Below are 27,012 nucleotides of genomic sequence, written 5' to 3'. Positions count from 1 at the left end.
TTGCTTTAGCTACACATTTTTTAAATGACAAAATCTGTAACATACTAACTTCAAAATACAACTGATAGATTCCACACGTCATCATTTAAGTCTGTCTTCTGCAGTTTCAACTCAAGCGACTGTTCTGTTCCCAGTGTACTTTCTAGCACTAGAGCAGTTTTGTTTGTTAAGTAGGTTCCATGCCAACACGGCGCTTGAACTCAGAACCCTGAGATCAAGAGTCACGAGCCGTACGAGACTGAGCCAACCCCACTAGAGCAGTTTCTCTGGAGTCCTCTGACGGTTTTCCAGAGCTCCTGATTCTTGCTTGCATCCCGGTTTTCAGGAGAAGCCACTTTCTGAATCTGGGGATTATGCCTTCCTTTACAATCTTGTCTCTAGGCACTAGTCCCAGATCCTATCAGTTGTGACATTGTGGCGTTGTTTCTGTTGGCCTCGCAGGTGAATGTTCACCGTCTCTTGCAGCAATGGTCCATTGTCGGGTGTCTTTCGGAAGTGACATTGCAGTCTCGTTTCCAGCAACATCCAAAAGCTAAAATTGCGAAGTCATAATCCCAAGAATGATTACGTATCCGTTTTTGCTAAATGAGGCGAGAGAGTGCACTGTGAGATGTCCTTTTCTTGATAAAGACCATATCAATCAACTTATTGGTTATATTGAAACAAAGGCAAGTCCCTTTTTCTGAGGGCTAATGGGAGGTGAAGGGAAAGAAGGTCATGTATCTGGGCATAAACAAACATTTTTTTAATTTACCAAATTGTCCTTTTTTTTTTTAAATTTTTTTTTAATTTATTTGACAGAGATCACAAGTAGGCAGAGAGGCAAGCAGAGAGAGAGGAAGGAAAGCAGACTCCCTGCTGAGCAGAGAGCCCGATGCAGGGCTGGATCCCAGGACCCTGGGATCATGACCTGAGCCGAAAGCAGAGGCTTTAACCCACTGAGCCACCCAGGCGCCCCCAAATTGTCCTTTAAAACCTATTAGCTTACTACCTCGTACATACGGGCATTCCTCAGGGATATTCAGCGGCCGATGTCTGCAAATTGCAGGCAAAGGTTTCAGAAGGAGCCGGATCACAGACAATGATGCTGGGGCTCCTGGGCCCACCAAGAACCCTGGCCCCCCTCTTTCCCCACTTTCTAAGCACCAGGAACTGCAAGCCCCTTCCGACCACCTTCCTGCCAACCTGCCTCTGGGCTTTTGTGTCTTTTAATGAGCATAGAGTCTTTCGGAAATATGCACCGTGTTCCACAAAAGGAAATAGTAATACAATCAGAAATAATTATATTCCAGCCCATCAGCACTATTGCTACTATTAATGCCCATTATCACTGTATTACCTGAAATGTGTTTAACAGTTATAGCCACCAATCAAGGTGCCCGTCCTGGAAAAATGTGTATTCTTTCCATCTGGATCACACTATGTATTGTGCTGTTATTGTTTAAAATTTTTTTTCAGATAACTGGAACCTGCTACTTCATACTTCGAAAAGTAATGTGGCAGGTGAAGCCCTAAGAGGTAGAAAGCCTATGCTTCCATCGGGGAAATAATGCAATTTTCACGCAAAATGATTATAATATTATTCAGTGATTACACGGGAGGGGGGTAGTCTGTTTTTGTTAGACTTTTGAAAGTGGCAAATTGAATCCATCCAAGTAATCAGAGGTATGATTTTCCAACCTAGTGTGTTTGCACATGCTGGAAATGTACTGTCCCAGGATCCTCCCCAAACCTGTGCCCCCAGAGCCTCTGCTGACCCCTTAGGGCAGACCTAAAAATGCCAGGGGGGGTTCCCTCTCTGGCAGCAGCTCTAAGCCTAGGAGAAAGGGGAGTTGATGGGACATGCTCCAGCTGCCTCCCACCCCAGGATGTAAGGAATGCCTCTGAGACATGGCCCTCTCTGTCCCCCAGAGGTCCCCAGTAAGATTGGCCTCAGTGCCCACAGCGGTGACCTGCTTCTTCAGGGCAATCTGTGTTGGCTTTCTTCACTTACCTCTGTGACTTCCTACTCCCTTAGCTTTCTGAAATCCCCAAATAAACCAGTTGCCTTAAATCCTTGTCTGGGTCCTACTGCAAAGGGAGAGGCACCCCTGGCCTCCCTACTTTCTTCTTCGCATTGTAAGGGCACCCCAGGGCTTCTCTGGATCCCTCTGTTCTAGAACACATTTTTGTAGGGCAACACCCAGACATCTCAGTGTGTTAAGGCATCCTCATCCTGAAAAGTGAAAATTCTTAATTTTTTTTTTTTGGTCGGGAAGGTGATGCTTATAATTGATTTCTCCCATCCCTTCTCTCAGTTATTATTCCAGCATTCAAAGGAGACAAGATGATTTCATCCAAGTTGTATTTAAAATGTCCGTAATCAAGGTCCTCATTCTGAACATGTGTCTGTGTGCTTTTAGATAATTTATGTGTAATTTTCATAGATTTGTCAACAGCAGCCCTTCCTCATCCAAAAGGGCTGCTCTCAGACAGATCAGTTAATTTGCCCCTCAGTGTTATTTTTCATACATGGTTGCTGCACGGCCGACAGATAGCAGATGATCCCGCTACAAACACATTGGACATGGCATGTGCTGTGGGGATGAGCAAATTCAAGGTGTCCTACTGTGGCAAGCAGTGTGTGTCTCCCTGTTATGCAGAAGGGGGCGGGGGTGTTCCCAGAGACCAAGCAACAGAGAGGTGCTGAGGTTGCTGGCGCCGGCAATATTGAGGTGCAGAAAAGAGCCCCCCCACTGCAGTACCAGAGGCTGTCCGTGCCCTGCCCCTTCCCCAGCCTGGAGGTCACCTGCTGACATTTTCCATCTCCTGCCTCTCTCTGTGGGAGGGCGGGGTGGGGGGGGCGCGTTGATATCCCCAAGGCACCCTTCAGCCTTTTGGTCTCTATGCTGACCCTGCAGGTTCTCTCATCCTCCAGGACCCAGAGTTCACCCTGACATAGAGCCTTCCTGCAGCTGGGAGCCCTCCCTCCTCCGACCGCCTTCAGTCCCAGGAGTCTTGTTAACTTAGCCCTTAGCGTCCGCAGCCTTGTGACATCCTGTATTTCCTCGTGTGGGTGTGTGACAGGGTGGGTGCCAACTCTGCCAGCTTCTAGCTGACCTGAGCGTCTGTCGGAGAGGCGAAGGTGCCCCAGCCACATGCTCACTTTGGCGTGAGGATTAGCTGGGTGGGGGGTGGGGTCACTAAGAGTACACACTCGGGGGGGTGGGGGAGTACAGAAACCCTCCCTCCCAAAGACTAAGTGCGTGCGGATGGCTTATTTGCTCCATTTTTGTCTGCTGGGGTAACGGCAAGCAAGTGCATTGTGTTCCAAAGGAAGAATGTTCTCTAGACGCGGTAATCTTTGCCATGCCAACTTGTGACAGAGCGAACCACATCAACTTCTAAATTTTCTCAATGGAGTGTGATGTGTGTAATGTGTAATAAAATATAAATAAGCCTTTAAGAAGCATCTATGTGTTTCTTTTTATCAACCTTTAGATGCGTTCAAGCCAACTACAATTTTATATGAATTCTAGATGATATGTAGTATTTTTATTTGCTACTTCATTGCTAAATGTTTCATATAAAACTGAAGAGGGGAAAAAATACACAGTCCCACATATAAAAGAAGAAGCAGATGGCTAAATGTGACCGTGGGAGAGAAGCAGTGAATGGAGTGCTCCGAATGGAGGACTCCCTGCTCTGGGGTGCAGCCCGGATGCAGTGGAGGGAAGTTCATGTCTGTGGTTACCTGTGCTCCTGGCCATTTGCTCCCACTGTGTCTTAAATAGGCCATTAGTATGCAGAAGAATCTACAGGTATCTTTGTTATGGCTTTTTTTTTTAATCTTTTAAATGTACATATAAATGAGTATGTATTATTTATAGATGTCTTTGGATTTAGAAATATCGAGCTTGAAAAGTAATGCAGCAAGGAATATTTGATTTACTGCTAGCTGGAGAGGAGAGAGGAAGACGGGCACATTCCACAGGAAGGAAGACTGGATTCGATAAGTTGTTTAACCTTTCTAGGGGACTTTCCTGGAATCTTCGGGCCCAATTCAATCGCAGAGAGACTAGGGGGAGAAGGAGGTCAGCGGGGGAGTTTGGAAGCCAGCACCGCTGTCCTCCCTCTCCTGCTGATTAGCTGTGTGACCTTGAGCTAGTCACTCACTGGCACTTGCCTTTGGTTTTTTGCCTGTACCTGGACATCCAGCCTTGCCAGGCCGCAGCTCAGACACTCTGGGCACTTTTATCCACTGCTCTGGGCTCTGGCCTGGCTCCTCGGTCGCTGGTTTACATCGCAGCCCTACGGCGATGCTAGGGAGCCATGCCTCCATGTTTATTATTATTATTATTATTATTTATTATTATTTTCGGATGGAACGTGAAGCCATGATACGATCAAGCCACTTGCCTATACACGTTGGTAGAGATCAGGAAAACAGAATTAGCTCCTAATTCTATTTTCAGTTCCTAGGCTGTTTCTATATTGGCCAAGAAAAGCAGAGAACTTAGAGAAATTCCTGGTAATGACTGCTTTCTGCCTGGGTACGGAGAAACATGCCTGTCTGTGGTTTATTTTTAAATGGATAACTCATCATATCTGGGTAAAAAGTACTGTAATCTCCAAAGGCTTTTCTTTCACAATTTTTTTTTTCTCTGAGAGTATAGAAACAGCCTCAAATCTACTCAGATAAAACAGCTTTTCACTGGGCGAGGAAGCGATGGTTTTCAGATGCTGGCCTTGTCGGCTTGGGTTCGGAACCCAGGTGGATGAAGGGAACGGGAGCCTTAGCTGCGTCTTCTCTCAGGCCTGGAGTCTGGTATACCAGTTGCTGGGTGGAGGTTGGGGGGAGAGGCTGAAGCTGCCCTCTCAGAGGACATTCAGGACATTCAGGGGCACGGGGGGGCGGGAGTGGCAGCCGACCAGCGTCAGCTAGACCCTGGTGTCCTGTACCACAGTCAGCCCACTGCTTCCACCACCTCCCAGGGAATGTGCATTTGTCCCTGCGTGCTCGCTTCTGTAGAGAGGAGCTGAGAGAAAGCACCACCTCGTGTGATCCCAGCCCTCCCCGTGGCACCGCGTGTATCTTAGGGGCACCCCTTGTGAGCTTCAGTTAGCAGGCGTGGCTCTGTAATGGTTATAGCCACTTATCATCGGGGCCACGGGCTGTGCTGAGTGTCCTTCCTACACGCTCTCGACCACACACACAGGCCAGGCCAGCCCCTGAACCTCCGCGACGGGGACGAGGATAGAAGTCCGAAAGGCGACTCTGGCTGGGCCACGTAGGCCGGGGGGATTCCGAGTTGGGTGAAGGGCATTTCGGATCTCTCTGTTTCTCCCTGAGCAGACCAGAAACACACGGAGTCTGAAAGCCCAACACGTTTTATGCCGTGGACTCACTTTAGCCCATCATTTCTCTCTAAAGCTGTGAGCAGGAGGTGTCCAGGGGACAGGATGCTGTGGGACCCCTGGGCACTAGCAGCCACCAGGTCCAGTAAACAGGTGTGGTGGCCGCATCTCCTGTCCCCACAACTGTCCCCTGCCCCCTGACGTGCGCGACTCTGGGCCATATAGAGGACTCAGGTGTTTTCTGTTGTGGTTGGCTACTTGAGGTCTAAGGGTGCAGGTCAGAGTCTCTCCCTCACCTGAAGAACTAAAACCAACAGCCTTAGGGTCAGTCACCAGGAGGGAGACAGGTCTCCCAAGAACGAAGATCAGGGAAGGTGGAAAGAAAGGGGGAAGCTCCGTTCTCTCGGGCTCTGCCTGTGGGGTCCAGACCTGAGGTGGGCTCTTGCCTGAGTGTGACTTGCTCTGTGACTGATGCTAACAAGGGCGCCACCCTACGGAGCTGGGACAAACCTGCCCGGGGCCGTAGACCATCCTGGAGACAGCTGAGAAGCCAATATATCTGGCCACGTCCAACTTCCTCTGTCCACAGCTGCCACCCGCCAACTGGACAACTGTTCTGTTTTACTCCGAGATTCTAGACAGGCCTTGTTGAAATGGTACAGCCTCACAGGCACGTCAGGGAGAACCAAGGGAAGAGACTTGCTCACCTCTGAGTCAGAGTTTGAAGTGGGCAGCATCACTGCGGCCAACATGGAGGGGGTGAGCCTCTGCGGACGCCCCACCCCACACGGAGACCTGGGGGTTGCTGGAAAAGAGGGAACTTCTGATCTCGCAGCAGCAGGCAGGAGAGGGGAACCCACTCGCACCGCGGTCCACTTGGAGGTATTGGCAGCTGGCCTCCCTTGTCAGTGAATTAGAGATGTCGGCGCCTGTCCCGCCTCTCCCGGGGTCCGCGTGGCGGTCTAATGAAGGGGAGAAGATGCACGAGCACTCCAGAGAGCCCACGGCACCAGGCAAATGGGAGGCGTCATCATGAAAAGCTTCAATTTATGGGTCTGAAGGAGAAGCAACATCTGGGAAGGAATTATTGCAATTTAAAGGGAAGATGCAGGCCTGTTCATAAGAGTGAAATCTGGAAGCAATGTCTGCTTTTTTTTTTTTTTTTCCCTAGCTGGTTTGTATTCCAGTCATGAAACCATGGTGTGAACTTCCAGATGTGTGAAGCAAAATTGTAGAAAATGACTTGAGTCTGGTAGGCGTTTTCCTTCTTTCAACAGAGTCTTACTGAGCATCTACTACGTGCCAGGTGCTACACACTCCACCGACATCTTAAATGCAAGTCAGCCTGTGGGGGGAGGGGGTCCCCTGGCATTGCCACCTCCCTCCTCAGTGTGTGGTGTCCAGAAAATGCAAGGGTCATGCCGGCTCCATTTCCAGTGATAAACACATGTGTCCTAACTGGGGTGGAGGGGGCTCTGTGGGCTGGCGGTGAGTGGTGGGGCCGAGTAAGACCAGTCCCATAATGCAGTTGCTGAGAGATCTGCTGTGTAACAAGACACTGAGGGGCGGGTATGTGGGGGAAGGGGTTGATTCGAAAAAAAAAATTTTTTTTCCTGAACTTTTTCAGTCCTTGTGTCTGGCAGAGCCCTATCAAGACACAATTTAGGATCTAATAAGTCTGCGTGTGGGCACCCCATTTTCCTTCTCTGCTCATTCTCCTGGCTCAGACCAGCCAAGAAGGACCTGGAGATAGGCCAGCAAGAAATGTCTTTGGGTGACGTGCATACACTTGATACTCGCCAGCAGTTTTCCTTCAGAGTGTCTATACTCTGAAGAGAAGTTTTCAGTAGGAAACGGAGTGAAGGCATGCGGGAGAAGATCCAGGGAGGAAGACAGGTGTGTGGTCACAGGAGAGCTGGGGATGTCCGTGGGGCGGGTAGCCCGGGCCGGGGAGGCTGGACAGCGCCTGGGCTCCCCAGGGCTCCTGCCATGGAGGGATTTGGGGCAGAAATGCCGTGACATTGGACAGTGCTGGGAATGGGGAGCAAGAGAGAGAAGGGGGAACTGGGTTTATAAAGGCTGAGGAAGGGTCAGTGCTGGGCCCTGAGGAAGGGGTCCAGAAGCAGCAGGTCTGGAGAAAGTCAGTGAATTCATGCCAGGGGCCAGGGTGAGGGGTGAGGGTTGTAAATCGAGTCCAGGAGTGAAGGGGGGAAGGAGGCACAAAAACTCACAGATACTACAATGCCTTATGCCCTCCACATCTCCTCCCTCCCTGACAAAATTTTACCCTTTCAGAGTTGAATGACACTTGTTAGAAAGAATTTAGATGGAATGGAATGGAATTTTTCTCTTGGTGGGGACAGTGAGAATAAAAAAAGTTGGAGAAACCCCGAGGTAATAGTCACGGAGAACCCGGTGTGCCGCCTTAGTGTTGAGAGAGGTTTCGTGGTAGGCGTGGGGGCCAATCTGTGACTTCTTGGTTGTGGGAGGGGGCCACTTGGGAAGCTGACCACCGCCGGGGCTGCGGAGAAGAGGGTGAGGGGGTGGGGGGGAGCAGCCAGTCGCGTTGTAAGGTTGGTTTGGGCTCACCAGTACCAGACCAGGATGAGGATATCCTCAGACACCTGTATTTTTATCCAGCCCAGGGGTGGTGAGTACAGAGTGAACACAGGACAGCTCCAATCTTACCATCCATCAGCGTCCTGGGGACAAGGGCGTGGATGAATTTGGAACAAAGCAAGGGATGGAAGGTGCAAACCTTGAGTTCCGATTCCATTTCCCTCCCTTCTGTATTCGCCGGGTAACATTGCGCCATTCTTATTATTCCATCTATAGGATAGGAATAATAACAGTGATCCACTCATAAACTTCTGAGCAAAATTAAATCAGAAAATGGGCACGAGCGAGGCTTTGTAAACTTCAAACATTATGAAAATTTCATTATTCCATCTGAGTCAGGAGTCACGGCCTCTGCAGATCCTCTCTTTGAAGAACACAAGCCTGCAGGAAGGCTGGCCCGCCAGTGCCTCCCTAGCTTTGGAAATAAGTAATGGATCTCATCAGTGGCCGGTCCTGGCTCCTTAATGGAAAGAGGAAACCTCCGCACTGTGTTGGGCGGGTTCTCGCAAAGCACTCCATCTCCGTGCGCCCGTTCTCTTCTTGAAGAGCGGGGCCTTCCGGACCCCTCCGCCCGTGAACTGTCGCCAACCTGATGGATAAACCTTTTGAGAGTGTTTATTTTGGGGTTGGCAGGATGCCTGCAGGCTTTGGTGAACCCCTGGTGGATGTTATTAATGGATGGGTTGTTTTTTCCCTCTTCTTAAGAGAATGTGAATGAGAGTTCACCCTTGCTGGATACATTCAGAGCAGGTCTGCGAGCCCCCAGTGCCGGAGGGATGCCACAGGATCCTGAGCCTGGGCCGACGGGAAGGTGGGAGCTGGTTTTCTTCCAGTTTGCAGCCTCTAGTGGCTTTGTTTTTTCCTTCCGAGGAAGGGAGGATCGTTGCTTCCCGGTTGGCTGAGGGCTGGCGAGCTGCCTGGGCGCGGGGCAGTCCTTGGGTAGCCTGGTCAAGACCTAGGCAGGGCCAGACTCTGATCCCGCATCAAATGGGAGACTCCCTAATTAGTTTATCCTCTCTTAAGGGCAGTTTCTCTCCAAAAATTGGTATCTTTTATAGGGAAATAAAAAAAAAAATCCTGGGGCCCTTATTTGTAATTCTCTTGGCTATCAATTTGGTTCCTGGCAGGAGCCATCTTTATTTATAGACTTAGAGTGAGAATGGCCTCAAACATTTCTTTAGGTTTAAGTTTTAAAGATCTCCCATCGTTCGTAGTTATTTAACCCAAAGACCCCATTGGAGGGAATTTCATATTGGCCCTTTTCATGTCCTGCCAGACCCAATTAGCATCTCTTGAGTGCCTTGACAAGGTGGGGGGGACGGTGTAAGACCCCTTTCACAGGCGTTGACTAACCACCCACTGTATATTTTAAATGAAAGTAAAACATCTCTCATCCCTTGGCTTTTTGTTTATTTATTTTTAAAGATTTTATTTATTTATTTGACAGAGAGAGGGAGAGAGATCACAAGCAGGCTGACAGAGAGAGAGAGGGGAAAGCATGTTCCCCGCCTAGCAGAGAGCCTGATGTGGGGCTTGATCCCAGGACCCCAAGATCACAACCTGAGCTGAAGGCAGAGGCTTAACCCTTTGAGCCACCTAGGCACCCCATCTCTTGGCTTTTTAATTGCATTTTCCTTGGCCCTGGGAGCTGCCCTTTGATGATGAAGTGAGTGGAAGAGAAGGGGTCAGTTTGACCACAGATGTCAAAGTCAAGGCCTCCCCTAGAGATGGAAAACCATACCTGTCTCCCTGTTGTTTCCTGGGTTTGTTTTTAGGGTTTTTTTTTTTAAGATTTTATTTATTTATTTGAGAGAAAGACAGAGAGAATGAGCAAGTGAGAGAGAAAGAGAGAAAACACCAGCCAGGGGAGAGACAGAGAAGCAGACTCCCCACTGAGCAAGGAGCCCAATGCGGGACTCGATCCCACGACCTGGGATCATGACCTAAGCCAAAGGGAGACACTTAACCAACTGAGCCACCCAGGCACACCTCCTGGTTCCATTCTTGATGGGCGCTATGGCCAGAGATTCAAATATTAAGATAATGTCTATTCTCCGGGTGCCCTGGGTTTGACTGCAAGGAGCAGAGGTTGGGTAGATAGAAGTGCAAGGGGAGATAAGTGAAATCACTGGGACATCAACTAATGCCAGACAGGAGCTGAGAGCAGCTCGAAACCCCTTGAGGGAGCAGTTTCTGGTGCGGGGGCAGCAGGCAAAGATGTCAGCCAGGAGGTGCTCCTTGCCCGGGGTAGTGCAGCCAGTGGTGGAAATGCTGGGACAGGGATCCCGCTGCCGCTAATTTTGCATCTGTTTCTCTAGTTCCAAGAGTGAGAAGGAAGGTTCCTAGATATTAAATACCTTAGCCCGTGTCACAAAACTAAGGGGCAGGTTGGGATTCAGCCTGATCCCTAATTCCAAAGCCCTGCTCTCCGATGCCCCCGAGAACGTACCGTCTGGGGTCTTAATAGGAAATTGGCACATTGAAATGTGTGGTTGGAAGAGAGTCAGACAGGGCTGCTCATAAGATGAGAGCTTGGGGTACAGAGACCACGCTATGGCCGTCCCCAGTGCACGACAGGGTGGGGCAGTTTCCAGCTAGAAGCTAAGGCACAGAGAGGATGCTCTGTGGGGCCCACCGCACCCCAGCCTCACCTGTGACCTTCAGTGGGGTCACGGCCAGCCTGTGAAGTCACTGCAAGGAGGGAGGCAAGTAGGGGAATAAAGACCCAACCCCACGCCAGTCCCCAGTCTCCTGGTGTCTATACCGCCTGCACCTAACCAGGAGTCTCCAGGGTCTCCGAGCTTCAGCGATGCCCTCCGTGCAGATCAGGGGACACACAGCATGGAAAACAGACCTGGGCAAGACACCCAGCACAACCTGTCATGTCTAACGTGTCAGCTCACGTCAGGATCTCTCCATAAGCACATTAGGGAAAAGTCCAAAAGAACTCAGCCTCATATATAGTGTATTTTCGTTCAGGACTTTGGTTCAGTTACCTCCTGTAGAAGTGGCCTCTGGGGACCACAGAGGAGGAAAAACAAGGCCACTGTCCTCAGAGCAAGCTGGGCAGCCCTGGTGGCTCATCTCCTTCCACTGCCCCTCCAAGCCCCAGCCTGGCCTTTGCACAGCCTGGAGTGCTGAGCAATCTAGGTGGAAGGGACGGCAAGCAGATTAAGCTGACAGACCTGCGAGGTCTGTCTCCAGAGAATGAGAGCTCCTTCTAGAGCTGGGTCGCCAGCATCTTGGGCTCTCAGTGAGTAGCCTTTACAGTGGCCTGCAAGGCCCTACATGATCTAGATATTCACCTCTCCAGCTGAATGTCCTTCTGGACTCTCCCTGTCCAGCCACAGTGGGCTCCTTGCAGGCCCAGGAACATGACAGGTATGCTCCCTCCACCCCGCCCCAGGACATTTGCACTGGCTCTTCTCACTACCAAATGCTCAACCCCAGATTCCCACATGGCCCAGTCCCTCATCCCCTTCATGTGAGCTCAGTCCCCTGACATTCATCTTCTGCTCTGTCTTCTCTAATGCATACACTGCCTACCTTTTAATATACTATACAATTTGTACTTATTTCTCAAGCTTATTGTTTATTCTATGTTTCCCTCCACTAGAAGATGAGCTCCCTTAGGGCAGGAATTTTTTTTTCTTTATCTTTTGTTCACTTCTGTATCCCCAGTGCCTAGAACATTGCCTGACACACAGCAGACACTCAACAAATACGTATGGAATGAATGAATGAATGAATAAAATTCTCAAGGATCTAAAAACCATCTGACTGCTGTCTCCCAGACCTCTCTCTTCACCAACACATATCTGCCAAGGATCTTTCCCAGAAATACATCGATCGTTTATTATCACCAGTACCGTCGATACTTTGTGGCCAAAGCGATCAATATATCCGCATGCTTCACATCGGCTTGGTTGAGGAAATGTACTCACGACTTTGGCTCTGTGTCAGAATTAAATGGTGACCTTGGCTTCCTTTGCTTCCCCACAGAGGTTATTTCTTAATCGTAAAGGGAATGCTCTGTCCTTGGAAAAAATAATATTTTTGCCACCTTCAGCTTGAAAATGGCTATTTGATGTGGCTCGCGTGTGTCTCCGTCAGTGGCAGCTGAGAAAGCTCGGGTGGAGAGGCTTTGAGAGAGACCCGTTGTGTTGTTGGAGAGAAGCTCATTGCAAGGTGGAATTAGTTTACAATAACTTATTTACCTGTCCAAATCCCTCATATCACATTAAAGCTTTCCCCTGCTATCCAGGACTCTGGAGTGCTAAGAGGAAACAGGAAAATCAATTGATAATGATATATTCAGTTTAGAAAAATATATCGATTCCTGGGTAATGACAGCCGTGTTTTTGCAGTGGAGGTTGCCATTCCTTGTCGTGAAGACAGCTTTCACATATATTAGATTTGAAAGAGGGAACTGGGAATAGCCTTGCCTCACCATAACAGATAGCTCTTTCTACTAGGTATTAAATCTATATTTTTTTTTAAAAAACTTATCCTCTCCAGGGAACCCATCCTTTGCTTCCTCAAGGTCTTCTTGCCCATTATCTGAAAGAAGTAGTGATTTGCTTTTGTAATTCTTGAGTTTGTGTCCTCTTCTCTTTTCAGCATTAGGTTAAAGGCCTAAATTTCGTGTTTCTCCCTGTCTTTGGAGTCTCTTGGCTTAAATCAGATGGAAGGCAATGCCATTATTCTCCCTTACCCATGCTAGTGGCTATGCTGTGGGAATTAGGGCTTTGTGTGTTTGGGGGATGGAGGAGGGACCTCTAGGCTCTGCCCCTTGGGGTTTTCTGCTGCCCACTTGACCCTTCCCTTGCCTGGGAGTGCCCGGGGCAGTGTTTGGACACAGTCCATGTGAAAGGGTCCACACTCAGAAATTCAGCACAGGGACATGCGCCTGCGTGGGTGGGGACTGTCTAAGACACTGGAATTCCAAAGAGATTTTTCTGCAGACGATGATACCTTTTCCCACCCCAGCCCCACCCTTTTCCTTCTCGTTCTAGACTGTCTGGCCTCCCGGGGATGCTCACACTGTGCTAAGTGTTGGTTGCCATCGAGGTTTTTGCATCCTGGGGACGAATCCTGAGCTTGCCAGAGACGGACATCAAAAGGTAAGTCTCTGCTCAGCTCGCCTGCACATAAGGAAGGCATCCGACCTGGGCACTGCCAGCTATATTCTCTAACACTGATTTTCCAGGGGCAGTGAGGAGGTAAACAGCGGGTCCTCTCTGCCTTCTGGTCATGGAGATTTTTATATAGATGTGGGATTAGAACCCAGCAAAGACTCTGGACCCCAATCCCCCTGGAAACAATCTATGAGCATGGCGGGAGCTCTTCCCGCTCCCCAGGAGGGGGGATCCGATCCCCAGGAGGGGCGTCCAGCAGCTAGGGGAACTTTAAGCTCCTCAAAACTGTAATACTTCCTTGGCAATTTAACTTTTCTTGTTATTAAAGTAGTAGTACTTGATATCAGTAAAAGGCTGTTTGTTCATTGTAAAAATACTTTAAAAATAGCACCTAAAATTACAGAAATTGCTTACAGTCGTAATCCCAAGAAACAACTGTGTTGGTTCCCCTTTCCTGACTTTCTTTGTATGCACATATGTAAAGTGTACGTGCACACACACACACGTGCACACGTGCACACACTCACACATACGTGGGATCACGCTGTACGTATGGCTCGGCGACGCATTCTTTTGACTCTATGATATGTCACATGTACACTTCTTCTGTCAGTAAACACAAATCTATAGCATTTTTGAACTCTGCATATCATCTGGATATAATAATCTCCACAATTTACTTACCCAGTGCCCTAATGGTGGGCATTTAGCATATTTTTAAATTTCACTCCTACAAATAATAACACAACGAACATTTTTGCATATATATATATCTTAGCATAGTGATTTGATTATTTCCTTGGATTAAATTTATAGAGGTCTGGCCTCAGAACAGAAATTGAGGATTTCCAAATCGGATTATAAAGACCAGGTACCCAGGAGAGTTGTGGGGAAGGTGGCCTACCGTGCGGGCAAAAATCCGATGGAAAGAATCGGTGAGAATGCTTGAATACCCACCCAGCAGGCCAGGACTGTGCCCACAGAAGCAGGGAGGCCTGGAGAAAGATGCTCCGGACTTCTGCAGCTCTGGGATTCCGAATTGCGGGGAGCCATAATTGTCAGCAAGAAGCAGGAGGAGCTCCAGGCTGGGCCTGGACCAGCTGCCAAAATGGGAGAAACGTCCACTGGGCACCCAGACTGCTGCCACCGAGCAGCCCAATGGGGACAGCCAGCGGGGGCAGTTGGGCTTCTGGCTTTGGGAGCTTTGGGGCTGTTGGCGAGCATCTAACGGCACCTCCGAGCAACTGAGCCGCCGTCCTGGTTAGTTGTCCCAGGGCCTAGGTAATTTGCTTTGCGTCTGTGACTGTCCCGTGAGAGGAGGGGCGTTGGACAGCCAGACAGATCTGGTGATAGTGGCATCTTGGATCTGATGACGATGGCATTCCCAGCTCCTAGAGGGGGCACACCTGGAGAGGAGTGTCTGAGACCAAGGCATGCTGTTCCCAAAAGTCAGCTTTCCAAGGAGAAGCCTTCAAGTCTTAGACGCTGTGAGTGTGGCAGGGGTGAAGGGCGTCTTGAGACCCAGGGGAAGGGGTTTGACAGCCTTTATCTTGGAACCTTCTGTTCCTTCCCACTGACACATGGTGGCACATGGCTCTTGTTTATCCGAGGCTTCAAGAAGCATGAATTATAGGATAGGGAGGAACCTGGATAGGATACGTCATAGATCCAGCCCTGGATTGGTGTCCCCACGGCGAACTCACGTCAGTCTTCCCTACCACCTGGCCAGTTCCTGGAGGATGGGAATCACATCTGATTCAGCCCTAGTTCCCCCGCCACCACCCCCGCACAACACCTGCCAGGGCTCTCGGTAAACACATTCCCGCACACACAGCCACAACGGTTCCTGGGAACACCGGAGCACGTGGCCTGCTGCCCGGTCATGCTTTTCCCTTTTCCCTCACATGCAGGACTTCACTGATTCCCAAGAAGATAGGAGTCTCCACAACCTGGTCTGTCCCCTGGTGACCAGTGGAAAGAACTATCACTTTCCTATGGAAACTGGGCTGCATCACTGGGCTGTGTGCACCCTGCTGCAAAGGGGGCCCCGCCCTGCTGCAAAGCTGGGAAGGCTGCGCTGTGCTTGTCAGGGGCCCAGAGTGCAGTGCCAGGACCGGCTAGTGGGAGTGAAACCTGATCCCTGCACTGCAGTGTGGGAGCCTGGCTGGGCAGGTGCTCAGGGGAGGTAGAGCTGAGGACCGGCTTTGTGCAGAACCCAAGGCTGAGTCAAGAATGATGTTAGCAGACACCTAGACTTTGAAGGTGGTGAAGGGCAACCACGGGTCCCCATCAGTGCTGATGAGCGCCCCTCTGCGGCCTCCCCCACCTCCATCCCCGCACCAGCACTGCCCACCCAGGCCCCTTATGCCCCTGCGTGCCCTACATCCTGAGAGGACATTGCAGATGCCTCCAGAGCTGATGGGACTTGGAACCCTTACATTAGAGGACGCCGCGTGCCGTGCCCCGGACTTCCGCACTCTCTGGCGGCTTCACCGGTGAAGCCCTTCCGAAGGTGCCCTTGCCAACCACACTCCTGCATCCCACCCCCCACACTCCCTCCCTCTCAACAGCCCGGCTTCTTTCCCTCCTCCTCCTTCTCTCTCATCCATCACCTTTGGCTTCCATGGCTCGCACCCAAAGACAGACCCGTGGGCAGACATCTCAGCGCTGCCTTCCCCAACACTCTGCCTTCCCCATCACTCTGTCACCGGCTCGTCCTTCGTCCTGGCTTCCTCTCCTAGCCCCACCCTGGGAACCTCAGTAGCCCCCACCCACTGGGCTCTGGGCGCCCAGCCCTCTGGGGAGGCCATGGAACCACTCCAACCCCCTCCCCACAGAACCTTCCGCAGAGCCCCTCCTTTCCCATCCTCGCCAAGACCTCCGCCTGCCCTCTCCACCTAACGGTCAGCCAGTGACCTCCCTGCTAGCTTCAAGGAGACCAAGAGCCTCTCTCTCTCTTGGCTTGGGGGACCATGTCACTCCATCTTTGTGGCCTCTCTTCCTCCTTCTGCCTGTAAGTGAGGGCACTGGTGCTAGAAGATTTTCCTCTGCTTTCCTTTGTCTCCACGGTCCCTTTACTCCCACTGCTTCACCTGTCCCTGAGGCTTCGTTCTGTCCTAAGGTCCTGACTGCCTCTCCAGAGCCAAGGAACTGGTCACAACCTTTCTGATTCGCATCCCAGACCCAGCCTGGCCAACACAAAGCTGCCTCGTGCTCTGCAGCCTTTGGGGATCTTGTCACTAGTGCCTTCCTGGGCTGCACTTCTCACCTTCCTTCCCGGACCATGAGTTCCTTAAAGACAGGCACTGTCTTCTTGTCTCCACGTCATGAGATCAGGTAGTCTTGGTTCCAAGATCATAGGACCATAGGACAGAGTGGCCTCATAGGCAGTGGATGGAAGGACCCTGGACTGGGAGGCAGCCACTGAGCTCTCGTCCCAACTCTGCACTAACTCTGGGCAAGCCCCGTAGAGCTGCTGAGTCTCCCATCTTGTCTGCTTTCGCTGAGGGCAACCCCTGACCTTCCTAGTCCCCGGGAGAAGACAGGCATGTCTTCCTGGGCTGGCAATGCCAGCTCTCAGTGAACGCTGAAGTCACCTGGAGAGGCTTGAAAACCTACAGATGCCTGGTTTTGCCCCCAGACCTTCTAATTTAACTGTTCTTGTGAGGATGGGCGTCAGTGCACTTTACACTTAACATGCTCTCAACTCACAGGTGTTCCCCAATTCCTGGAACTCTAAGCCTTGAATTGACATGGACATTACAGAGATCAGCAGAACGATGTTCCTGGATGATAGGTCATTTATTTACTCTTTTCAGATATTCTAAAACCTACCCCCTGGATCATGCCACCCAAAAGCCTGGGTACTTTGCCATCCCACTGACAACCCCGGGCACCTCGCCCCAACCCCGGAACGTTTTCACATGAACCCTACGGGCTGTTGGAGTATCTTCTTTTCCTATCGATGGTAGCGATGTGCCCACATTCAGGATTTTATGGTGGTTAATGTGTGTCCTGTCCCTGTGCTCTCTTTGCTGGGTCCCTTGGGAGAAGAGCCTCTGATGTCAGCATAAATTCTTCTCCCCAGCCTTGTCATAGGACCTCATATCAAATCGTCTTGTAACGTCAGCTTCTTGTTTGCCTCTTCCAAGAGAGAACAGTGGCTCTCAACTCTGGCTGATTTAATCCAGGTGATTCAAATCACCTGGGGACATTTTATTTATTTATTTTTAAAGATTTTATTTACTTATTTGACAGAGAGAGATCACAAGTAGGCAGAGAGGCAGGCAGAAGGGGTGGGAGGGATCCAGGCTCCCCGCTGAGCAGAGCCTGATTCGGGGCTCGATCCCAGGACACTGAGACCATGACCTGAGCCGAAGGCAGTTGCTTAACCCACTGAGCCACCCAGGCACCCCTCCTGGGGACATTTTAAAACACTCTGTTATCCAGCTAGATGCCCCAGATTAGTTAGATCAAAATCCCTCACAAGGGGACCCAGGCATAGGTATTTTTGGGAGGCTCCCCAGGCAATTCCAATGAGAGTCCACGGTCAGAGGCACTGCCAAGCCAGGAGGCAAATCTGTGACCCACCTGTAACACACATGCAGAACTTTCTAGATCTGGTTTCAGGGAGGCAGCAGTGCCTACGTCATTTCCTGTTCCTATACTTGTTGGTCCCTCTCCTGCTTTGGATTGCCTCGTCTCCTTACACGTGTCCCTGTAAGTTACCGTCTGTCCTTCCTGGAATAGGGTTAGGAGAGAATGGGCTGGAAAGCCTCGTGCTTTTCTCTGGTGTGGCCCTGGCACAGCTCCCACCCCCCAGCTCAGGCCCCCGTGGAGAGAGGGTCAGAAACCCCTTCCCTACTCACAGGTGCCAGTTCAGCACCCCTGTTCCAGGAATCCCAGATGGGACCATCGCCCCCAGTTTTGCCAAGATCTGTCCAAGGCCCTGAATGAGGCTCGGTGGGTCTGCAGCATCTGGGTGCTGATTGGGACCGGGGCAGAGAGGGGACTGGCAGGGCAGGACTGGCTGTGCTCCCTGGTCTGTTCCTCTCGGTCTGTGAGACTCGGCCCCTTTGATGAATGACATGCTGAGGTCATTGTTCAAAGGCAAGAGATGTCCCAGGAGTGGAATCCTTCCCTATTTCTGGAAGCAGTGCTGTTCAGGAAGAGCAGATACTCGGTGCAGTTCCCGTTAGTTAGCAGGACTGGGGCGGGGCGCACACAGCGGTTCACTCTAGCTGCAAAACCTCGTTTGGCACCTGAGCTAGAAATAGCTTATCTGCAAACCTCAGAGTTTATTTTTGTGGCCAAGTTTGATTTTCCAAGCGACCTGTCTCCTTCCTTACCTTGAATGTGCCCCAGTGGCCGGGGCTGCTGGGAACAGTTGCGAGTTTGTGCCCTACAGGAGGGCACCTGGCCTGGGGGGTGCGGGAACTGACCCAGCCGGCACCTTGCATGTTTAGCTGTGCGCTATGAGTGTTCAGAGGGAGGTACGCTAATTTGCAAAGAAATCTCATTTGCACAGAAATACCAAGGAGGCTAGTAACAGCCCCACCACCAGAGCCCTGCTCCGGGAAAGCGCCAGGCATCCATCTGCCCAGGGACTGCGCGAGAATGCTCCTAACTACTGTGTTTCTATGGCTTCTTGATCATCTCGTGTACCAGTCTGTCCTCCATGAACTTTAGCTGAACACCTATTACGTGTCAAGCTCGATAACCCAGAAAGAAAACTGTCCTTCCTCCCACCCACCATGACCCAAGAGGCCTAAAGACGACAGGTCATCCAGACCTGTTGGAATCTTGCCGTTCCCCCCACCCACCTGACGGGGAGGCAGAATCCACCACTAGCAGCGAGAGGCCACTCCACTGTCTCACCGGGTCCTGTCGTCCAGGCCACAGCTAATGCTAGCTACTGGTACCTCCCTCCTGCCCTGTAAATGCCCTGTAAATAAGCTGGGTGCTGAAAGCATTGGGGGCTTATGCCTCACTCACAGAGCATTGGTTTGCCAGTGCACGGCAGACACAGCCTAGCACCTTCACGGGTTGGGGGAATTTTTTGTGTGTTGTTGTTTTTTTGGTGGTTTTTTTTGTTTTTTGGTTTTTGGTTTGGTTTTTTTTGTTTTTTTTTTTGTAGCAACTCATTTAGATAAAAGCATCTGGTTCACAAGAAAGTAACAACAACAAAAAATCATTAAAAGCATATTTCTGCTTTTACAGAGTAACCTAGTAACGGCATAGGAGGTAACAATTAACCCGCCCACCCCCCGCTTCTCCAGGTAGTCAGGAAGGTGCTCTAAGTGGGAAATGAAAGTCAGGACCCAGAGAGGATCCATCCAGGGTCTCTTAGGTCGGCGCTCACCGACGTGCACGCCGCGCCAGCCGGCAGCAGAGCCTCGCCCTCCCATTAGCGTGTAGAGGAGGCACCCTGCCTCTCCATCCCAGAATAAGCAGTGTGATGATTGATTTAGCACCAGTTCAAGCCTTTCCAAAATGCACTCAAAGTGCTCTGCCGTCTTGCACAGGGGTACGTGATCCTGACTTTGTGAATCAGGTAAGGTAAATCAGACCCCACGCCAGCCAGCCTAACTCACCTCCTGTGACCACCCCACCCCCCAATGCTCTCACACGCACAGCCTCTGTTCCCATGCAGACAGACCCTGTGCTCCTAACAGACCCTGCCTGGGTGCATCACGTGTCCTGCAAGCCCGAACATCCCGGAAAAGCCTCTCCCATCCCCGCCCATCTCCTGGCAGAGAGCTCCCAGCCACCCACTCACGGGAATCTTCTTGGATTTCCCGACGCGGCTCCTCTCCCTGGCAGCCGTTCCCGTCTTCCCAGGTCAAGTGTGGTCCTTTCACTATCCGGCGTGCTCCAGGCTCATTCCCCAACCACTGTGAGCTCTCAGGGTGAGGGGTGGGCGGCCAAGCTCCCGCAGAGCTGAGCACCTAATGAGCACTGAAAAGGAGCTGATGATAGAAAAAGCCAGTGCACACGGCCCGTGCCTCTGCTCATTTGCTCCTGAGTCCTTCAGCCTCTCTGCTCCATTTCTATCTGGGACCTCGTACCTGGCACCTGGCTCTTGTCTCTTCTGGCCTGGGAGACAGCTGGCAGTGCCTCTAGGGCAGGGGCTGTGTCTCGGTCACTGGGTCCCTCCCCAGAGCCTGGCACAAAGAACATTCTGGAATGTTTATAGGATGATCAAGGGCCATACGTGAGGGGCCTATCTATTCAACCTATCTTGTGTGTTCAAGGGCCAGCCACAGTTCACAGGGCCCACCTTAGGGCAGGGAGGGTGGTGCACTGACCTTGTCCTTGCAAGGCCACTGTCCCCTGGGGGTACCACACACCCTAGGCTAGGGTTCTCCTTCTGCTGTTCCAGGCACAGTCCAGGAGGAAATAGGCCTCCCCAAATCCCGCTGGAACCCAGGGCCTCAATGTGCTCGATTTCACATTCAAGCCACATTTAGAAGGTGCATCCCTTATCCAAAGGGGTCTCACAGCATTGCATCCATTCATTTGGGAAACATGTCTAGTAAACAATATGGCATAATGGTCAAGAGCACAGACCCGGACTGCCTAGTCCTAATCCCAGCCCTGCCCCTTACCTGCTGTGCAACTTCTAGCGTATGATTGAAACTCCCTTTCCTTCAGCTTCTTCATCTGAAAAATCAGGATTGTAATAAACCCACGTCATATGGTGGTTGTAAGGATTAAAGAGTTCGTGTAGCCTAAGGCCTAGCATAGTGCCAGAAATGTAGTCCTCTACGAAGTTTTGCTATTATTGTTCTTGGGGGCTAGGACTCCAACTGAGTCATGAACTGAATTCATAGTCTCTTCAGGACCCAATGCGCTTTCAAGGAAGGTATGGGTGTGCCCATCCCCCTCTCCCCCCACCCCCCCAGCTCCCTTATTTCCCTCCCCGCTCCCCGCCCCGCCCCCTCAGTCATCCTGTAGCTCTTCCTTGCTGAATGCAGTTAGTCTGGCAGGGGATTTCTGCTCCCAGGGAGGTGGCCCTCCTTAGCCCACGGGGACCCCAAGCAGCCACAGAGCTACATCCTGATTCTGTGTGGACAGTGCCCTCCAGACCATCCCGGGGCCCCTCCTGCTCACTTGGGACACAGGGGTGGGAGATCTCCCAGCACCTGTTCCAGACCCATTTCTTTTTTTTTTTTTTTTTTAAGACTTTATTTATTTATTTGACAGAGAGAGATCACAAGTAGGCAGAGAGGCAGGCAGAGAGAGAGAGAGGAGGAAGCAGGCTCCCTGCTGAGCAGAGAGCCTGATGCGGGACTCGATCCCAGGACCCCGAGATCATGACCTGAGCCGAAGGCAGCGGCTTAACCCACTGAGCCACCCAGGCGCCCCAGTTCCAGACCCATTTCATTCCCCACCCATGTACCCATGACCTCCCGAAGAGAGGGACCTAACCACCTAACCTCATGCCCAGCCCACAACTGCCCCAACTGCCTACACCCAGACGTCGGAGAAATGACCACCAGAGACCCCGGGGCTTGACTCACCCAGGGCTGCGTCTGGGACCTGGGAGCATGTCTTCTCCCCACTCTGGATTTCAGTTTCTTTATCTGTGTCATGTTGGGTTTACGGTCTATTCCCAAGGACCAGTCAGGCTCTGTCCTTAGGAGTGACACTCTGGCTGTGGCCACATGGGGGCTTCTGGGACTCCCCACAATTAGCACTGTGGCTTCAAAAGGTATGTCAGCATGTCCTTGGGGCAGCTGTCATTAACAATTAGGAAGTCATTATCTGGTAAATAATTCATAACCCGAGAGATGGGATAAGCCTCCAATAAACAATAATCCATTTAGAAGGGGGCTTGGCAAGGGCTAGAGCTGCCGCAGTGGTGTGGTCCCATCCCTGCCTCTGGTGTCAGCATGGCCCGCAGCTACAGCCTTCCCGCAGCCCTCCCTGCTCACCCCTGACCAAAGGCATCACCCCTCCCCTGTCCTCAGGCAGGACTTCGTGCCTAGAATAACAAGACTGAGTGATCGTGCCAAGGACTGTGCAGAACGACAGACCTACACATTCTCCTACAATCCTCTCAAGAGCCCTTGGCAGGCGTGGGTGTTGTTGTCGTCCCCCTTTGCGGACAACACACTGAGGTTCAGAGAAATTAACATTTTACCCAAGGTCTGAGCTGAGATCAGAAAGTGCTGGGCCAGGATTCAGGTCGGTATGATGTGAGAGCTCTCCTTCAGGGTCAGGATGTCCACTCTCCCTACTAGGAGCTTCGACCTCCCATCATGTGTCTGGCCTTTGTGGGCATGTGACCTGTGCCCTCCCAGCTGAACTGGGAGCCCCAGAGCCTCTGTTCCCCTCTCCCGTCTTCCTCAGCAAGGAGGGGGCCTTGAGGTGTTTCATGGAGGCTTCAAACCGCAGCCTCTGGGCCGGCTGCCTAGCTAATGGTGTGGTTAGCCTTGGCAGTGAACGCCAAACCAAGGGCATTTCAGAAAGGGGAGCAGGCGTGCCTTCAGGACACTGTCCCGGAATTTCCTATCTTCTCATAGTCCTGGTGCACTTTTCCTTTTAGGGAAGACATGGCAGCCTTTTGGTCACACTCCCACAGAGAACTCTATCCTGTGGAAGGAGGTTTTTCCGGAATGAGGTGAACCCGAACCACGTGGGTTGGTCTTTAGGGCAAGGTTAGCTTCTTCTAGGTAGAGACACATCATCGGCACCCATGCAATGAGCTTCCCTAAGGCCTGGAGTCATGAAAGGGCTTAAATGCTCTTCTCAGACTACCAGAGCCCCTGTGAGTTGGGAGCTTCCAGGAGCTGGGTGGACTTGCTAGAAGCTAGGCCTAGTAATTGTCACACATCTGGAATGTTGTGCAAACCTCCAGGGCCCAGCCGTGTGGCAGAGGAAGCCACAGTGGTTCCCAGGCATGCAAATTTCTCAGCAGCTGTGGTCACCAGCCCAAGGAGAGGCCCCTTTTAGCCTTCTGACCTCTCCTGCTGTGGTCAGTGGCGGGAAGGTCGAGATTGGCAGATATGAAGGCCAGAAGAAGGGGTCACCTTGCTGTGCCCTAGAATAGCCTGAAACAACCAGAACCCTCCATCTGCTTTGAACAGAATTTCCTCTTGGGATGTGCTGGTTCTGTCCTACTGGCCAGACCCCCACACTGACAAAAACACATCCCCTGGCCCCTTTCTGAATGGTCCCTTTGCTTCCAGAAATGGGGAAGGATTCCACTCCTGGGACATCTCTTGCCTTTGAACGATGACCTCAGCATGTCATTCATCAAGGGGCCAAGTCTCGCAGACCAAGGGGAGCAGACCAGTGTGCACAGTCACTGTCCTGGATACTGTGACGCCACATCCCCGCAGTCCCCTCTCTGCCCCGGTCCCCATCAGCACCCAGATGCTTGCAGACCCACCGAGCCTCATTCAGGGCCTTGGACAGCTCTTGGCAAAATTGGGGGCGATGACCCCCTCTGGGATTCCCAGAACAGGGGAGCTAAACTGGCACCCGTGGGTGGGGAAGGGGTTTCTGACCCTCTCTCCTTGGAGGTCTGAGCTGGGGGTAGGAGCTGTGCCAGGGCCACACCAGAGAAAAACATGAGGCTTTCTAGCCCATTCTCTCCCCACCCAGTTCCAGGAAGGACAGACAGTAACTTACAGGGACGCATGGAAGGAGACGAGGCAACCCAAAGCAGGAGAGGGACCGACAAGTGTAGGAACAGGAAATGGCGCAGGCGCTGCTGCCTCTCTGAAGCCAGATCTAGAAAGTTCTGCATGCATGTTATAGGTGGGTCACAAGATTTGCCTCCAGGCTTGACGGTGTCTCTGACTGTGGCTCCCATTGAAATTGCCCAGGGTTTCTGCTAATGGGATACCATCCACTGCTTGCTTACCCCAGAAAAGAGGGGGCCACATCTGCCTGTGTTCAGGGCCCCGTTCCTGGGGCTCACACTTCCTGTGCCTCGTGGCAGCTACAGTCTGAGACCCCACCATGCTGCTCCCAGGGGACTGGGGAAGCTCCCGCCACCGGGCCAGCTCCTCAGGTCACTAGGACGGGATTTTCCATGCCCGCCCAGTTGTGGATAGATTGACAGAAAACAAAACTATCATTTAGGGAGGGAGGGGGAGTTTTCAGCCCAGGCAGTCAAAGGAGTGAGAGAAACCAGCTGCCGTCATAAGGCAGAGAGCACGGCTTGTCCGTGGGCTGAAACGGAAAGTACATCTTTCCAGCAGCCCCCAAGAAACGATGATGTTCCTTGTGTGTTCACATGTCATTTGTCCTCCTGTTCTCGGTGAGGAGGTGCTGGGGGCCGTGCTGTCCTTGGTCTCCTCCTGCACCGTGCCCTGGGGATGGAGCGAGCTGGCACTAGAGCTTGCTCCCAGAGTCTCCAGGGAAGGAAATTCCATCAGCTCCCAGAGTCCCAGTTCCGGTGGCTCCTGCAGGCTTTTCTTCTATCTGACCTAAATCTCCCTTGCTGCAATTTAAGCCCATTTTCCCTGGTTTTGTTTTGAGTGGAAATGGAGAACAGCTAGTCCCCAGCTGCCTCTGCAAGCCGGGTGAGTCATGGTCCGTCATACCTCCTGCCTCCCTGAAGCATTCTCAGAAGCCCACCCTATTGGAGCCCTCGCCGCTGAAGCCACCAAGGACCAGCTTTCACAGTAATGCAGGAGAGGAGCCCCCCCCCCAACGGGGGCCGTGGGGGGGTCAGAGCCTCTCCCGGTGGGCACAGCACTGAGGGGCACCCAGGTGGCTGGGGGAGAGGGCGAGTGAGGAGATCAGCACGCCCACGGTGAACCGTGCAAGGATGCCGCCTGGCCAGGGACTCTGGGGCAGCTTCTTGTAAGAGGTGACATCTGCAGGGAGTCCTGAAATAGCAGGGAGGCAGCTGGCAAAAAAAGGCCTTGCAAGTGGGTACCAGGAGATGGGCCATTCCCTCCAGATCCCACATCTGGGTTTGAAAAACTAGTTCTCTTACTTATACCCTTCTCCCCACCAGGGTTTAAATGGAATCAGGAGTTCCACATCCTCACCCTTTCATTCCCTTTTCGGTGAGCGTCTGACTGGGGGAAAGCCACCACGGGCCAGGCCGGGAACGCGGCCCACGTGGCCCACGTGGCCCACGTGGCCCATGGGCCTTTCTGATGGCTTGTGGGTCTCCCGAGCTGCTTGCTAGGTTTCTGTCTTCATTTTGTGCCTTTTTACTTCTGGGAACAAAGAAGCCCCACTTGTTTCTGCTAAGCATTAGCTATTTTATGGGCCATCGAAGCCAATTCCTGGAAGAGTTGGGTTCACGGTTTAAATAAATAAATAAATAAAATTTGATTGGAAAGCCACAGATCGCAGCTCAGTCTGAGTTTAAAAAGTGGTGACGCTGAGTGTCCCTGACAGCCCTCGGGCGGGGCGCGGTGAGTGCAAGAGAAGAATTTTTATTTTTCCTAGGCCCCTGGAATTAAAGCCTTCCTACTCTGGAGGATAAATGGAGAGAAACCGAAACCTTTTCCCTACCCCGTTATTGTGCCAAGGTACAGAGATGTGAGCAAGGTCGTCTGACTTTGTTTTCCATTGCTTGGTCAAAAGCGCCCTCCAAACTACTTGGCTTCAACACAAAGGAACCAAAAAAAAAAAAAAAAAAAGAAAAAAGAAAATTGATTAGATTTAAATAATGGAATTGCCATTAATATCGTCCATAAAAGATGATTGATTCTGACTTGGATTTATGGGAAGTTGGGCCTTGTAAAAGTAAACAGAGTGGCAGTCGTTCAATGTTAATACTGGTTTATCACCACGCCCACCACCCCCACCCCCAGGGCTGGTGAAATGGATGGGTTCCCAGCGGCCAGGTCTAGAGAGTTATCCACTGTGTGGATTTAGGAAGTCAGCCTGCACCCGATCCTTCCTTCCCTTCCATGAGATCCTAAAGTGAACATTTCTGGGGCGCCCAGCCGCTTGCACCTCTGCTCTGTGCAAGCCCGTAGCCTCCAATAGGACTGAGGACTTCCAGATGGCCTTGTAGTCTCTCCCTCTCCCTGAACCCCTTAAGAGCTCCCAAGCTTCAGTGGGCTTGCTCTGAGCTTCTCTGCAGGTAGCTGGGTGTATGAGTCACCGCAGCATCTAGCTTTGCTCTTTTTATGGCCCAGAGCTCAACAGACGGGTCTTTAGAGCAGAGATGTGAAGACTGCAGGTTTCGGAAGCAGTTTCTCCATGATTCATTACTCATGCTCAGGAGGAGACAGAGGTGAGCCCCAGTCCTCAGGAAGGTGGTGGCAGGCTCTAAGTAGCCTAGGGCTCTTCTTAGGAAGGACTGGAGATCGAGGGTGATGGGGGTTGCCCATAGCCCCCCCCCACCTGCCAGCGTCCCACCCAGCTGGGCCATCTGTCCCCTTCCTGACCTTCTCTTCCAACCCAGGTAGCTGGCTCTTTCATCCCTATCCAGGCAGCTTGAAACCATTACGACAGTCTCCCAGTCCTCTAGGTGCTATTAATCCCTGCCCCCCAGCTGTGCCCTAGCAACTCCCAGACCTGTCCTCAGGGTCTGTCGACATGGCCCCTTGGCCCTCGCCAGGCTGCCCCTCTGGGGCCACAAGACCTCACAGCATTCTTCAGCTCTCCAGCCCGCTCCTCGACCTGTGCTTCCCACCTCCGGGAATGGCCGCACCATCCACCCAGATCCCAAGTCAGGAATGTGGGAGCCCCGCTCCTCCATCATCTCTACCCCCACATCCCAGCCTTCTGGCTCCATCTCCCAGCCTCTCCCCCTTCCTTCCCTCCATGCCCATAGCTTTTGGCCTGACTGAGGTCTTCCTTAGTTCTAGCCCTGTTTCTCTCCCGACCTCCCTCCTGCCCCCTTCTAATTCCTACCTGCTGGCTCACAGGGTCTTCTCTAGGGGACAAGCCACACCCATCTGCCTGTCCCCATAAGATTAAGTCCTGCCCCTGC

General features: G+C 51.8%; 1 protein-coding gene across 1 annotated transcript in view; it reads left to right on the top strand.

The window, feature by feature from the left end:
* The window catches only part of KLHL29 (kelch like family member 29), a 296,443-nt gene that overhangs the window by 70,882 nt on the left and 198,549 nt on the right, over positions 1 to 27,012 (top strand). The window contains exon 2 of the mRNA XM_044262004.1: positions 12,972 to 13,079. The gene's annotated coding sequence lies outside the window, so the exon portion shown is untranslated. The remainder of the gene's footprint in view (positions 1 to 12,971; positions 13,080 to 27,012) is intronic.

Source organism: Neovison vison, chromosome 8 (genome assembly GCF_020171115.1).
Source record: "Neovison vison isolate M4711 chromosome 8, ASM_NN_V1, whole genome shotgun sequence".
NCBI classification, from domain to species: domain Eukaryota; kingdom Metazoa; phylum Chordata; class Mammalia; order Carnivora; family Mustelidae; genus Neogale; species Neogale vison.
This window is presented reverse-complemented; position numbering and strand designations above follow the sequence as displayed.